Source organism: Scleropages formosus, chromosome 23, assembly GCF_900964775.1.
Source record: "Scleropages formosus chromosome 23, fSclFor1.1, whole genome shotgun sequence".
Taxonomy (NCBI): domain Eukaryota; kingdom Metazoa; phylum Chordata; class Actinopteri; order Osteoglossiformes; family Osteoglossidae; genus Scleropages; species Scleropages formosus.
This window is the reverse complement of record NC_041828.1, coordinates 22,491,328-22,505,987: the sequence shown is the minus strand read 5'-3', so window position 1 is coordinate 22,505,987 and position 14,660 is coordinate 22,491,328.

Below are 14,660 nucleotides of genomic sequence, written 5' to 3'. Positions count from 1 at the left end.
GGGAAGAAGAAGAGGAGGGCAATTACTGTTGAGGAGAAACTCAAGATAATTGCCCAGCAGGAAGGCAGCAAGCCCATAATGGCCATCGCATGTATGCTATGCTATAATGTTCGGTAGATTAGGTGTAATACATGCATTTTTGATTTACGATATTTTTGACTTATGATGGGTTTCATGGAATGTAACCCTATCATAAATCAGGGACCATCTGTAGTTGTGCTCCAGGTATGTAAGACTTCCCTTATTTCACTAACCTTTAAGAAGTTTTATATTTTACTATTGGTATTGTTATTTAATATCATTTTGCTTTGTTTTATCCAGTCTAAAAATAAATGTAGTAAATATTGTGTGTGCAGTCCAAAATGGACAGTAGACTGCTTGTGTGTGACAACTGGTTTGAAGTGGAGTACTATAATAAATGGCATAATACCATGGTGCTCTGGACTGAGGTTTTCTTCCCCACCAGCTACATCATGAAACTGTGTTCCCTCCTGATAGCTGAATTTTTTATGTCTTAATTTATGTAAACATATTACCCCATAATGTTTTAATCCTGCTTTGGATGTCTCATCTGGAAGGCCTTGGTCAGTGAGTAATTGCCACTGGCTTCTTGGCAGCCTGTTGTTTTTCTGCTTGACTGCATTTAAAAAAAATAAAAAATATAATCAAAGCACTTATCCTGGGCGGGTCACAAAAGTGTACGGGTGTGCTGGAAGTCTGCCTACACAACACCATTTCTTAGCACCCGGCAGGATGTGCGCAAGGGCTCCCGTGACCAGCCTCACTTCTTCTCAGTATTGCCATGCTTTGCACCCTGATACCAGCATTTCCTGCAGAGTCCACTCCTCTTCAGTGCAGTTCACCCTATCCAGCCAGTTCAAAGGACTTTGGGCCATTGAGTTCCCTCTGCTGTTCTGCTCTCCTTGTGTGTGTAGTGTCAACTAATCTGATCATTGCACTTCATTTGCCTTCTTCAATAGTGCTCTGTTGTGTGTGTGCGTGTGAATAATTTAATCAAAGCTGTTCTTGCACAAGCCGAATGACCCTCAGTGACTCCTTTTGAGCCCAAGTGTGGATTGAACTGTACTCCAATTAGAAGCTTGGCTTTGGCTTTTGCACCATCATTTTCACCAGTACCATGGTAAACTGAAATCAGTCTTGCAGCCAGAACTCTGGTTTGAATGGTGAAGAGGCATGGGAGGCTGAGCTTGCTGGGATCCTCTCCTGTCATTGTTCACATCTGCAGTCAGCCAGGTGTCTGCAGGACAGAGGTGGAACTGGGCAAGTGCTTCTGTCTTCCCACTATGATATTTCACCCAATGAAGTCCTTTGAATAAAATCTAACACTATGTAATAATAATTGCATCTTGCAGGCCAAAGCCGCAACCCTGGAAGCTTCCCCTGGAGCAGTGTGTTAATGGTTTAATGAGCCCCATGGGTGGACAATCAGAAAATGAAGGACTCCATGAAAGAAAAACTGTTTTGATGTCAGGGAGTGCGGTGGCACTGGGGGTTTGGCCAGGTCCTGCTCTCCAGTGGGTCTGAGGTCCAAGTCCTGCTTGGGGTGCCTTGTGATGGACTGGCATCCTCTCCTGGGTGTGTCCCCTTCCCCTCCAGCCTTGTGCCCTGTGTTGCTGGGTTAGGCTCCGGTTTGCCGCGACCCCGCTTGGGACAAGCGGTTTCAGACGTGTGGATTGAACTGTGTGTGTTTTGATGTCTCTGGTGCTGCAGCTCAGTGTCTTTAGTTCCCATTAGACTTTGGTTTGACTTTTCTTGTGTGCTGTGCTCAATGTTAACCTTCTGTTGTTGTTACAGTTTTCTTGTTTGCTTTAGGCAGGCATTATGGGAAATTGGAATTAAGTGTCCCAGATCTTCCCAGCACCTCCCTTGTCTGCTCGCTCCCTAACCTGGAGCATCCCAGCATGCTGCAGTCACTTTAAAGAAAAAAAGTGTCCTAAATGAATAAATGTAATATGTGATTACAACAGTATCCCAGGAAAAAGGGGCTACTCCTCTTCTTCATATGAATGTGTGTTCACCGTGGTTCTGTTTAACCTTGCGTATTTCCTGCACATAAATAAGTTTGTAAATAGTTGTCCCAGAAGTTTCCCGTTTCATGAAGTCATGAAGACTGCCATTGTGGCTATTCTTTTAAATGCTTACCAGTCCCCTGTCTTTAAGTCTGCATCTCACCCTCATCTTGTCCACCTTTCCATTCACCCTTTGGCCATACACAAACACACATACATTTTGTTTTCTTTGTCTTTCCCGACCTGCTCTGAACTCTCTCTAGTCATCTGTGCACAACATGCCAGCTGCCATTGTATATTACCAATTGTTCTTATCTTCTTATTCTTTATTTTTGTTTTATGGGCTCGTTTATGTTCAAACCAGGCTCTTGACACCACTGTATGCCTTGCTACCCCCAGAAGTTTCTGAGAATCCTCACTGGCCTCTTTTTCTAAAGGCAGTAGGAGTGTGGCAAGAAGTTTCTGTCCTCCATCTCCAAGGTGGCACATAATACATACATGGCTGTCATCCCACACTGTCATCAGGCTCCACCCCTTTGTTACAATTATACATTTACATTTTACATTTATTCATTTAGCAGATAGTTTTGTCCAAAGCGACGTACATCTCAGCAAAAATACAATTTGTGCATTACTTTGAAAAAGAGACATGGCTACAGACATTTGACTCGAGTAAACCTAGTTTGTTGCCGTCCACTTGATGCACCGATGTTCATCGCTCAAGTAGGTGCATTAAACGCAGGATAGATGAATCCTGATAACCTCCTACCATTTTTTGTAATATAAGATACACAATCACACACAATGCCAGAATAGCGGCTGTATAAAGGCTAATCTGGGGATGCTCATGAAGTTACGGTGCATGAACATTTACACCATACATGAGCTGGAGAGATCTTGGGAAAAATGGGTCTGGAAAAGGTGAGTTTTTAGACCCTTCTTGAATTTAGACAGAGTTTCTGCAGTTCTGAGTGGGAGGGAAAGGTCATTCCACCACAACGGAGCCAGAACCGAGAACCTCCATGCTTTACCTTTTGTGCGCAGGACCACCAAGCGAGCCGAAGTAGACAAGTGAAGGGGTCTGGCTGGGGTGTAGTGGTTGATCATGTCCTGTAAATAGTTGGGGGCAGTTCTATTGATGCATTTGTAGGCAATAACCAGGATCTTGAATTTGATTCGGGCAACTATAGGAAGCCAGTGCAGAGAAATGAGTAGAGGAGATGCATGGGAACGCTATGGCAAATCAAACACAACTCATGCAGCAGCATTCTGTAACACCTGCAGAGGTTTGATGGCAGTAGCAGGAAGGCCACACAGGAGAGAGTTTCAGTAGTCCAGATGGGAAGTCACCATGACCTGGACAAGTAGTTGGGCAGAGTTAATTGTGAGGTGTAGGGACTAAGGCAGGATGTATCTGCAGGACCAGGTTGTGGCTTCGATGTGCTGAGAGAAAGACATGACTCGTGTCAATTGTTACTCCCAGACTCTTAGCCAAGGAGGTAGGCGAAATGAGTGAGTTGTCCAGTTTGATCGACAGATCATGACAGGAGGACAGGCCAGCTGGGAGATGAAGAATCTCTGTTTTGGAGAGGTTTAGTTGGAGGTCGTGATCAGACATCCATGAAGAAATGTCTGGCAGGCAGCAATGCATGTGGAAATGTCTGACACACCAGGTGGAAATGCGAGGAAGAGCTGCGTATCATCAGCATAGCAGTAGTATTTGAATCCATGGGAGGCTATGACCGGACCGAGGGAGGAGGTGTAGATCGAGAAGAGGACCCAATACTGAGCCCTGCGGGACACCGGTTGAGACAGGCAGAGGAGAAGAACGAGAGCTCTGCCAGACCACTTGATAGGATCTGTCAGATAGGTAGGACTCAAACCATCTTAGTGCCGCACCTTTGATCCCAAGCTGACTAAGAGAGGAGAGTAGAATCCGGTTGTTGACTGTGTCGAATGCTGCAGACAGATCAAGGAGGATGAGGACCGAAGAGAGGGAGGCGGCTCTAGTGGCTTGGAGAGCATCAGACACCGCCAGAAAGGCAGTCTCAGTGGAGTGACCCACTTTGAAACCAGACTGACAACCATCGAGGAGATGGTTCCAGGTGAGGAAATCAGACAGTTGATCACAGGCTACCCGCTCTAGGCAGGGTGATGCTGAGAACTTGTCAGTGATTGCTTTGACTTTGTCTCTGAAAAACAAAGTCATCAGCAATGAGAGAAGAGGGAGGATGAGGTGGTGGAGGAGACAGAAGGAATGAGAAGGTGGCAAAGAGTCTGTGTGGTTTTTTTAGATTGTAGACTGTATTTTGTTGTGGTAGAAGGAGGTTTTAGCTGAAGAGACAGCAGAGTGAAAAGTAGCTAAGAGTGACTGGTAGGCATCCAGGTCCAAACAAGTCTTGGATTTTCGCCATCTTCGCTCTGCAGCCCAGAGTTTGGTCCTGTTAGCTCGTAACGTATCAGTCAGCCATGGGGTGGCACTGGGGCATCCTGGTCTACAAGAAAGTGGACAGAGAGAGTCAAGGGTGCAAGACAGGGCAGAAAGGAAAACGCTAGTGGCATCGTCTGTTGATAGATCTGAGAATTGTGCAGCAGAAGGGAGAGCAAACAGGGTAGCAGAGGCAAAGCAGGAAGGTGATAGAGATTTTAAGCTGCGGCAGAAGGTGACAACGGGTGCAGAAAGAGGCGAGGAATTAGTGGTGAGGCAGGGTTGAAAGGAAATGAAGAAGTGATCAGAGACATGCAGCGGAGTGACAGAGAGGACGGGACAGCCACAGCCACAGCCACAGCCACACACACACACACACACACACACATTTCCTGACCCGCTTGTCCCATACGGGGTTGCGGGGAACCGGAGCCTAACCCAGGGACAGCCACAGTTGCGGGAAAATACAAGGTCAAGACAATTGCCTTCTTTTTGAGTAGTGGGGGATTGGGACAAAGAGAAATCGAAGGACTGTAGGAGCAACAGAAGGCTGCTTGCATGAATGTTGACATGCAGGTTGAAGTCACCCAGGAGAATCAACGGAGTGTTGTCCCCAGGGAGAGCGCTCACAGAATGTTAAGGTCATCCAAGAAGCAGCCGAGAGGGCCAGGAGAGCGATAAAGAACAACCACAACAAGAGTGATTGGGGCAGTGATAAAGACAGTATGCCATTCAAATAGGGACAAATCATGCAAATGAAGAGGAAGAATTCCCACCAGGGAATTCTGTGCCTCCACCTCTGCCAGAGGAACGAGGGGTGTGAGAGAAGGAATAGTTAGTGGAGAGTGCTGCAGGTGTGGCTGAGTTGTCTCAGGTGATCCAGGTTTCAGTTAGGGCCAGGAGGTGCAGTGAGAGATGGGAGGTGTAGGCTGGTATGAAGTCAGCCTTTCTCACAGCAGACTGGCAGTTCCAGAGTCCCATGGAGAAATTTAAGCAGGATGGAGGGTTTGACAGGTGAGGATAAACTAGGTTGCTGTAGCAGTGAGAGTGCCCAGGTCTCTGGTGGTGGCAAAGTCGCACGGCTTGCTTACCGTAAAAGACTTTGATGGTTGACATGTTGGACGCGTGATCCCTTGTGGAACACGGTACCAGTGGCCTTCCTCGGTGGAATGACTCCCGCAGGTAGACTCCCTTGTCTTTGCATCCCAGGTCTTCGCACCAGCAGACTGCTGCTATGGATTGCCAGCCACTATTCAAACTGGGCTAAATGCCTATCAGCTGAGATTCATAATCGAAACCGAAAGTACTCCAACAATGGCGACCAAAACAAACAACCAAATAGAGGCGATTAATCGATCCGCGGAGTCACACTCACTCCATGCTACGGGACACAGAAACGAACATTTTCATAATTTAGCTGATGCGTCTCTTGAAAGCAGCTTACATTGTTAAGCTACGTATAATTATTTACTTATGTATGCAGCTCTATAATTTAGGGTCAGTACATTGTGCAAGGGTGCTCCAGCTGGAAGCAGGATTCAAACCTGAAACAGCAGCTCTGACCACTGTGCTACCAGCTACCTCAGCTTACACTGTGAAAGAACCATGTACCAGGTAACTGAAGAGCTGCACAGCTTTCTCATGGCTTTCCAGAGTCTGTTCACTGGCATGACAAAGGGGCTGTATCCAGCTTCTGTAGTTTGCTCATGTGTCGCACCAGTTTGGTGGACCTCATTTCGTGTAAACGTGTTTGTGTGTACACAACATATGAAACAATACCACATCAGTCAAAATTGATTTCATTAATGCATGTTTTTGAAATTGTTTTTTATTGGAAGGCTGGAACACTGCTTTTCATGATTATCCATAGATCAGCATAGTGTTCAGACTCTACTATTTTCCAGCTCATTAACAGTTACTTTCTCTAAATATTAAGTGATTTACTCTGAGGTATATGTTGCTTTGGAAAAAACCATCTGCTCAATAAATATGTTGTACATTTAAATGTTTTGCTGTGCCAGACAGTTCAAAATATCACCTCAGTCTTAAGCTCTCTAATACATCTTGCTAATTTTAGTTCATTTGGTACATCACAAGGTCAACTGTGATGTGGTTTATAGCTAGGGTCACAGTATTGTCTTCTTCTTATGCCTTCCACCCCTCTTGGGTCATAGGCTGCCAACAAGTGCTCTCCTTGAAGTTTCCTTGTTGGTGTTTATGTAGCTGGCAAGGTTTTTACAGTGTGGGGTAGCTAGCCCCACACCCAACACTCCTCCTTTCTCAGCTGGGCTTGGGATCGTCCATGGTGGAGTTTCACAGTGTTATAATGACCTACTGTAACACTATTAGAATAGAACGTATGATGTGCTTGCAGCATGCCAATATAATAGACATGCGACAATCTTATTTTATTTACTAAGCTGACACTTTTGTATGATGACTTTGTCTCAATGGACCTGGGCAACAGAGCTGACAATAACAGTAACAAAACAATTCATGTGAACCTCAGAAACAACAGAAACCTGGTGAGGCCCGTTTGTGAATCTGTTGGTTATAACTGTTCACACAGATAAATAAAGCTTTTAGTCTGAGCTGCTTCCATGGATTTTATGCTTGCATGTTTTATATGCATAATTAGAAATGTAAGAAATGGTATTTTTGAAGTGACGCACTCTAAGAGGCGGAGCAGATGGTGCGTTTGCCATATTGTTACGTATCTGGGGAGACTACTGAGGGCTCAAACTACACTAATGAACTGAAGGAGGACAGACATCATTAAAATTGTAGTGAAAATAGTATTTATGGGCATCTTCGACTGAATATAGTCTGCTTATCTCACTCTGGATTAGAGTGTCTCTGAGATGAATAAATAATGCTGATCCCTCAAGAGCCTCCAGCTTCAAGAAACCAACAGAGTAATAAGAAAAATAGTTTGGCCTCAGTTTCAGCTTGTCAGTCCAGCACAAAACAGCTGTGTTCCTTCTTAGCCAATATGTTTATTAAAATAATACAGTTGACAGTTGGAGGTGTTTTACTGGCGCAAACATCTGCTTGAGAGGTCCAAACAACATCTGGACTGGTATCTTTTACATTACACGCGTCTATATTTAACACCCGAACACACACACACACACACACACACACAGCGATACATGCCAATTCACTGTTTGCATACACTAAGCTGCCACACAGCACTGTTGGAACCTGCACACTTGACACCCATGCTGTCTTCCCTTTTCTGAGCTGTCAACACGTTTATCGGTACAGTGGATACGAGTGGTGTGTTTAAATACACAGTGGAATTCTCTTCTCCTCGACCCCCTCAGCAATGTGACTACATGCCGCAAGTCTCACCGTCTTCAAACCTTGAGCCTTTCTGTGATGCTAAGCATGTGGACTGGAGCCTGACTTAATGCCCTGTTGCTACAGCCAGACCATTTCCTTCCAATGACCTATTCATCTTGTTCATCCTCTGAAATATTTATCACATTACTGCTTCATGGCATAAACTTTTCAAGAGGCTGAGGATGCCAATACACATATGTAGGAATTGCATTTTAATTGCAAACCTCCTGTCAGAGCACATCAGTGCATTCAAGAAAGCATAAAAGACAATGTAAATTAGAAGAATGCTAACCAATGACAGATAATATAGTGGAGCCAAAGGAGAAGAGAGCTGGGTTTTGAGGCGTTCCGTACTGAGGCCATTGGAGGGTAGCACTCTGCAGAGGCATCTCTGTGGCCTTTTACCACCACAGGAAGGGTTCTGTCCTAGCTAAGAGGTGCCCTGCTAAGGTGGGGCATGTGCCATGTATCCACACTGTGGTGTTCAGGATGTAAGATTTAAGGATTAAGATTTGTATTTAATCATTTGTATTTAATCATTGTATTTAATCATTGTTAAATAAATGATTAATTTGTGAAGTAATGGCAGCAGCAATATTATTCCATTCTGACAGATGCTACAATGGAGCAGTTTCAAAATCTGGAAAGGGATGGGTTTGAGACCCTTTAAGTGGAATTCCATAACCTTAAATCCACAGAATTTTGATTTTGGACCTTCAGAAGTGGAACCCCCAAGAAACTAGAGATGGAGGAGCCTGAAACAAGTAACAGTAATAATGTTGTTACATTAGTTTTAATAGTGATACTAGAGCAATAAAATTATTAATTACATTAATTTTATTGTTACCATTTAGTATCTGAGTTGTAATATGACTAACTGCATCTGCAGTTTTTATAACCAGTCATTATGATAACATATTGTGTCACCACTGTGAGCATGTTTAGAACTTGGCCAATCTTCTGGAGATTCACTGCTCTGTCCCTGAGCCCAGCTAGCAAGAGGAGGGAGTCTTCAGTGATGGCAGTGATGTCAGAAATGTGGTCCACATTGCTTATAATCACTGTCATAACCCTGGGGAACATGGTCCATTTGTACAGTTCATAAAGTAGAGCAGACACTTGAAACATCTCCATAATCCAATATGGTGTCAAATGTTATTAAATTATCAACTTTGTAGTTTGTTTGGGCTCTAATGCTGTTGTCACGCCGATGCCCATGCACCAAACAACTGCACCTACGCCGAATCAGAACAACAGGGTATAAAAGAAGATGAGCCTGCGCACCTGGTTGCAGAACCTCATTGAGTCAATCTGCTTCTCCTGCGATAGCAAAAGAACTTGACTCCTCACCCTTCAAGTCTCTCTTTGGCCTTTCCCCTTCGGTCCCTGTTTGTGCCTTCCTGGTTTCAGACCTCCTGCTTCGCCTGATTGACTTCGATTCCTGTCTCATCCTAAGAACAACATCTGCACCTCAATCAACCCACACCTGTCCTAGACTACGATCCTTGCTTACTTTCTGTTCACAGAACCTGCACTTGGGTCCACAGCAACTCCTCGGTCTCCTGCCCTTGTCCCTGACAGCTGTGTTCAAAGGTAAAGGATCAAGAATTTTTAAATGTGCAAATTTAGCTAATGTATTGCTGAATTGTAAAGTAGATTTTTGGAAAAAAATTAATTTGTAATTGCTATCTGAGAACTATTTGTGTCTCTGCATCTGTTCCTGACACTGCACAATGTTGAAAGCTGTTGAAATTGTGGAGTCGACTTGCTTCTGGAAACCTCCTCCCTGCAGACTAATGTGATAGACTCTGATGGATGCACACTATGTGACCTGCAAGAGCCCACCTGGGACTCCAGACCCTGGTGGAACCAGCATCTAACTAAACCTGCCTGAACCACAGTGTTGCTGACTCGTGAAAACTTGACCGCTTTCTTTTTCCATCATGGAATGATTTAAGCTGTTTTCAGGGTGTTTTCAGCTACATTGCAGAAAGAAATTAATTGTGGGATTGGCTGAGGAACTGGTGGCTTTAGATAATTGAAACATTGTCCTCAGACAGAAAGCCTTTACACTGGGTCCTCTGATAATGAACACAATGGGGACTGGAACTCTGTTTATAATGTGAATCCAAAAAAAGCAATAAAAAAAAGCTTTATACAGATGTCCCTCAAATTATACACTGATCATGTTCTATCAAAACTACAATCAGCTAAAATCTGCTGTAACATTTGCTGTAAAATGTGCTTATTTTTTTCCATTTTTGTCAACAGCTCGTCTTATGTGAGGTTGCTTTGTTCCAACGTTTATCCTGAAAACACTGGGCATGAGGCAGGAAATACTGGGAATGCCAGTCCAACACAGGACTTATATTATCTTTTAATTTCTAGCAAATTATGTCTGTATTGGGCCAATTTTACATTTCTTTATTATCTATGCAATGAATAAAAGCATGGTGATGTACCCCATGCCCCAGTTTATTATATAGTGTTTACAACAGCAGGTAGTATAGCACTTAGAACTGCTGCCTTTGCACCCAACATTACAGGTTCAAATCTTACTTCTACCTATAGTACCCTTGGGAAAGACAGTTGCCCTCAGTTGTTTCAGCCAAGTTGCTCAGCTTTATAAATTGGTATTGCAAAATATGTAGTAAGACTTTTAGTACTTACTGAGTAAAAAAAACAGCTTACAATAAAAAGCAGTATAAAACACACAATAAAAAAAAAAATAAAACAACAATAACACATAAAATAAAAAAACAAAATGTATCCATGATTAATAACCATTTGCCCAGCATAGGTTTGTAGTGGTCCAGAGCCTATCCTGAAATCATGGGGAGCAAGGACACCAGTCAATTACACATAGACAGAAGTTCACACTCTAATGGCAATTTAAGATCATGAATCCTCCTGAAACACATGCCTTTGGACTTTGGGAATAAACCAATGCATGTGGAGGAAACCCACAGATAATTAACTCTGCGCAGACTAAAGTGATTCAAACCGATCACAGTAATAAAGCTGTGAGGCACCTACTCTGCCATTGTGCCACACAAGAAAAAAAAATCTAAAGTAAGATCAATGATAAGAGGGAATATGGGGCGGTGATATGAAAAGGACATGCAAAAACTATTTCTGAACATGTGGCTCATAATGCTGAATTTAAAGGTATTTAAAGGAGCAGCTCTGATATTCTGGACTGCATTAAATTAAAAGTAATGAAAAGCTCTTTTTATGAGAAGTTTCTTTAGGGGCAGATTTTCAAGAATGTGTTGCTCCTTATGCAAGGGAAGCCTATACTTTGCATAAATTTGCAACTGTACATAAAATACAGAAAATGCTAATTTCTCTCAACAAATGCTAGCCATTTAGGTAATAGACCTGTTAGTGTAGTGGTTACAGCTACTGCAGAGTGCAGATTTAATCCCCACTTCTGGCTGTAGTATCCTTGTGCAAGGCACTTACCCTAAAATTACCCAGCAGTATAAATGGGTAAGTAATTGTCAAACATTTTGAGTTGCTTTGGAGAAAAGCATCAGCTAAATGGAATGTAGATCATTTCCACAATTTTTAACACTGACTACAATGCAAAGGATGGGGGGGCGCAGTGGTGCAGTGGGTTGGACCGGATCCTGCTCTCCAGTGGGTCTGGGGTTCGAGTCGTGCTTGGGGTGCCTTGCGACAGACTGGCGTCCTGTCCTGGGTGTGTCCCCTCCCCCTCCAGCCTTATGCCCTGTGCTGCCAGGTTAGGCTCTGGCTCCCTGCGACCCTGAATGGGACAAGCAGTTCAGCAAGTGTGTGTGTGTGTGTGTGTGTGTGTGTGTAAAATGCAAAGGAGTTATTTCATCTCCACCGCGAAAACAAACAAACCTGTCCAAAGATAACCTTTCAAAATTGAACCCTATACAAGGTCAAAGACACAGTCAGTAGCAGACTATAGGAGCAGAAGGAGACCACTTGAAGACCACTTCATTGCTTTCCTGTCAGGCAACCTTTCAGGAAAATGCTCAAGTAATGTTCCAGATGTTGTTGCCATTGGCAAGTTCTATAAAGTACTGGTATATTTTTGTCCATGAAACTGAAGACATTTAGCCAAGTATGACAATATGAAAATGGATTTCAGTGTATGAAGAAGGTGTCTCTCACCTAAAATAAATGTTTCCAAGCAAACTGGATTATTGATTATATTTAATGACAATGTTCATTTACAACAGAATAGACACAAACAAGAGCGCTCCTCATTTCGCCACCTTGGAATGTCCTTTGCACCATCCTATTGACTGCCACAAGATTAATCAGTTCATTAGGTTACTCAAACCATTCTGGTACCATGTTTAGTCACACATGATGGATTTCAAAGCTGCACAAAACATTTCCAAAACTTCATCACCCTGCTAGTCCTTCATGTCAAAGTCCATATTTCAGAGGGTTCAGGATTTTTTTTTTTTTAAATTTCTAAAATCACACTTATCTAGTGCATCATCCTTTCTTTAATAGCTATGTTTAGCATTGTGGCCATAGCTAACAGGATTATCTCTCACAACAGGGAACAAATTCGTTTGGCGTTTGCCTTTGTCTATGCTCTTCCTTCATTAAGGGCTGACATGAGGGTTAGGTCTTCAGTTTCTGGTATATATAAGCACATGGGACAGATTTAATTTGAGATAAACACCTTCCTGACTGGACTTTGTGCTTTTGTGTCCAGCAACAGCCACGGTGAACTACAGCTGATAGCAGCACATCTAACTACCACTCTGTTGCTTTGCCAAGCAATGGGTCTGTAATAGTCCTGAATCCAGTATCCAGAACACACATAGAGTGGATCAGAGATACAGTACATGGTTGATAACAGCTAACAGCCAGCGCAGAGAAACTACAGGTTCCAAAGTTTCCCACAGTCTGCACTTAGTAAATTAGGGCACTTAATTAGTGTGGATTGGCAGCCATTTAAACTGTCTGGTAGTCCCAGGCCTGATCTGCTGTTATGCAGTCAAATTATATCACTTTTTTCACTACTTATATATTAATGAGTTTTCTCTGTAGAAAAAATGAGTCAATGAGATAATAAATATGCTACTGTTTGTGAGATTTGCAGTGCTCATGTGCAATGTATCAGCAGCAGTGAATGTCTGCCTGTAATGCAATGAACTGCAACGCAGATTCCGTGGCAGTACTTATTTTACTGTTTCAAGCATGGATGGGGGAGGGTGTCACATTGTTCTAGTTCTGTTTGGAAAATGGGGGATGGTTTAATCTCTTTTATATGTGGTATAATGCAACTGATTGTATATTGATTGCCTCTGGAAATGTTACATCACTGTAATTGTGCTTGGAAAGCAATTTTATTCTTGAATTTAAATTCGAATGAGTGACTGAAGGACAGTTGGGTTGTTCTGATACAGGGAAGCAGAGGAAGCTGGTCTCCATGTGTCTGTGTGTGTAGGGAGCCAATGTGGGGGATGGGAGTCTGTAGCAGGGAGGCCATGCACAAACACTTTAGTTCTGCTCTGGTTGGCAGTGACTCCCTCTTCCTTCCCTTTGTAGCACCAAGAATAGCAGCATAGTGCTAATGGTATTTAATCAAGGCAAGCAGAACTGAATGGAAGAAGGTGGGGCTTCTCATCTAGGCTAATTTGCATTATTAGGCTCAGTTCCCAAAGGAGGCCCCCTGATGGCAGCGGCCCAGACCTGTTTCACAAGCGCAAGAGTACTAAGCATAGAATCAATACAACCTCTCATAGCCCAAAAGAGTCTAGAAATGGTGTTGAAAATGGTTTGCTTCATCCTGGTTGCATATTTTTTTATTAATGAATGGTATAGATGCTAGGGGGGGCGCAGTGGGTTGACTGGGTCCTGCTCTCTGGTGGGTCTGGGGTTCAAGTCCTGCTTGGGGTGTCTTGCGACGGACTGGCATCCTGTCCTGGGTGTGTCCCCTCCCCCTCCAGCCTTACGCCCTGGGTTAGGCTCCGGCTCCCCGCAATCCCGTATGGGACAAGCGGTTCAGAAAGTGCGTGTGTGCGTATGTGCGTAGATGCTCTAAATGACTTCAGGATGTATAAAACTATAAGAGGTTGTGGAGAAGCATTGCTGTCTGATTTAAAGCATCAGATAAAAACTCACTTCCCAGAGTGTACCGTCTATACATAATTTAGCTTTTGACATTTTTTTTTAATTTATTCTGATCATTTACACACACACACACACACACACACACACACACACACACACACACACACACACACTCTTTCAAAACCGCTTGTCCCATACAGGGTCGCGGGGAACCGGAGCCTACCCGGTAACACAGGGCGTAAGGCCGGAGAGGGAGGGGACACACCCAGGACAGGACGCCAGTCCGTCGCAAGGCACCCCAAGCGGGACTCGAAACCCAGACCCACCAAAGAGCAGGACCGTGGTCCAACCCACTGTGCCACCGCACCCCCCACATCATTTACATTCCATTCATTTACATTTCTTCCACTGAAGACTTTGTTTTTCCATCTCATGAAGTGTTATGGTCTGTTTTGAGGAAATACGTAGATTGAAATAATGCCAGTGATTAATTATGAAAAGAACAGGTTTAAAAGCATGTACCACTAAGATGACCCTTGAAAACTGATCTTGACACTCAGAGACAATAGAGGTTCTTGTACAATGAGCACTCGATCCCGACTCTGGGACTTGGGACATCTTGCCTGTGATGGCTGATCAAACTGTCAATGAAGTTATATCCTGATCACCCAGACAACCATTTCCCTGCCAGTCCTAAGACTGCGTGCCTAAAATTCCAGTTTCCAGTGAAGTTGACTGATATCACGACTGACCCATTCTGCTGTATTAAATACACATTATAAGCCACT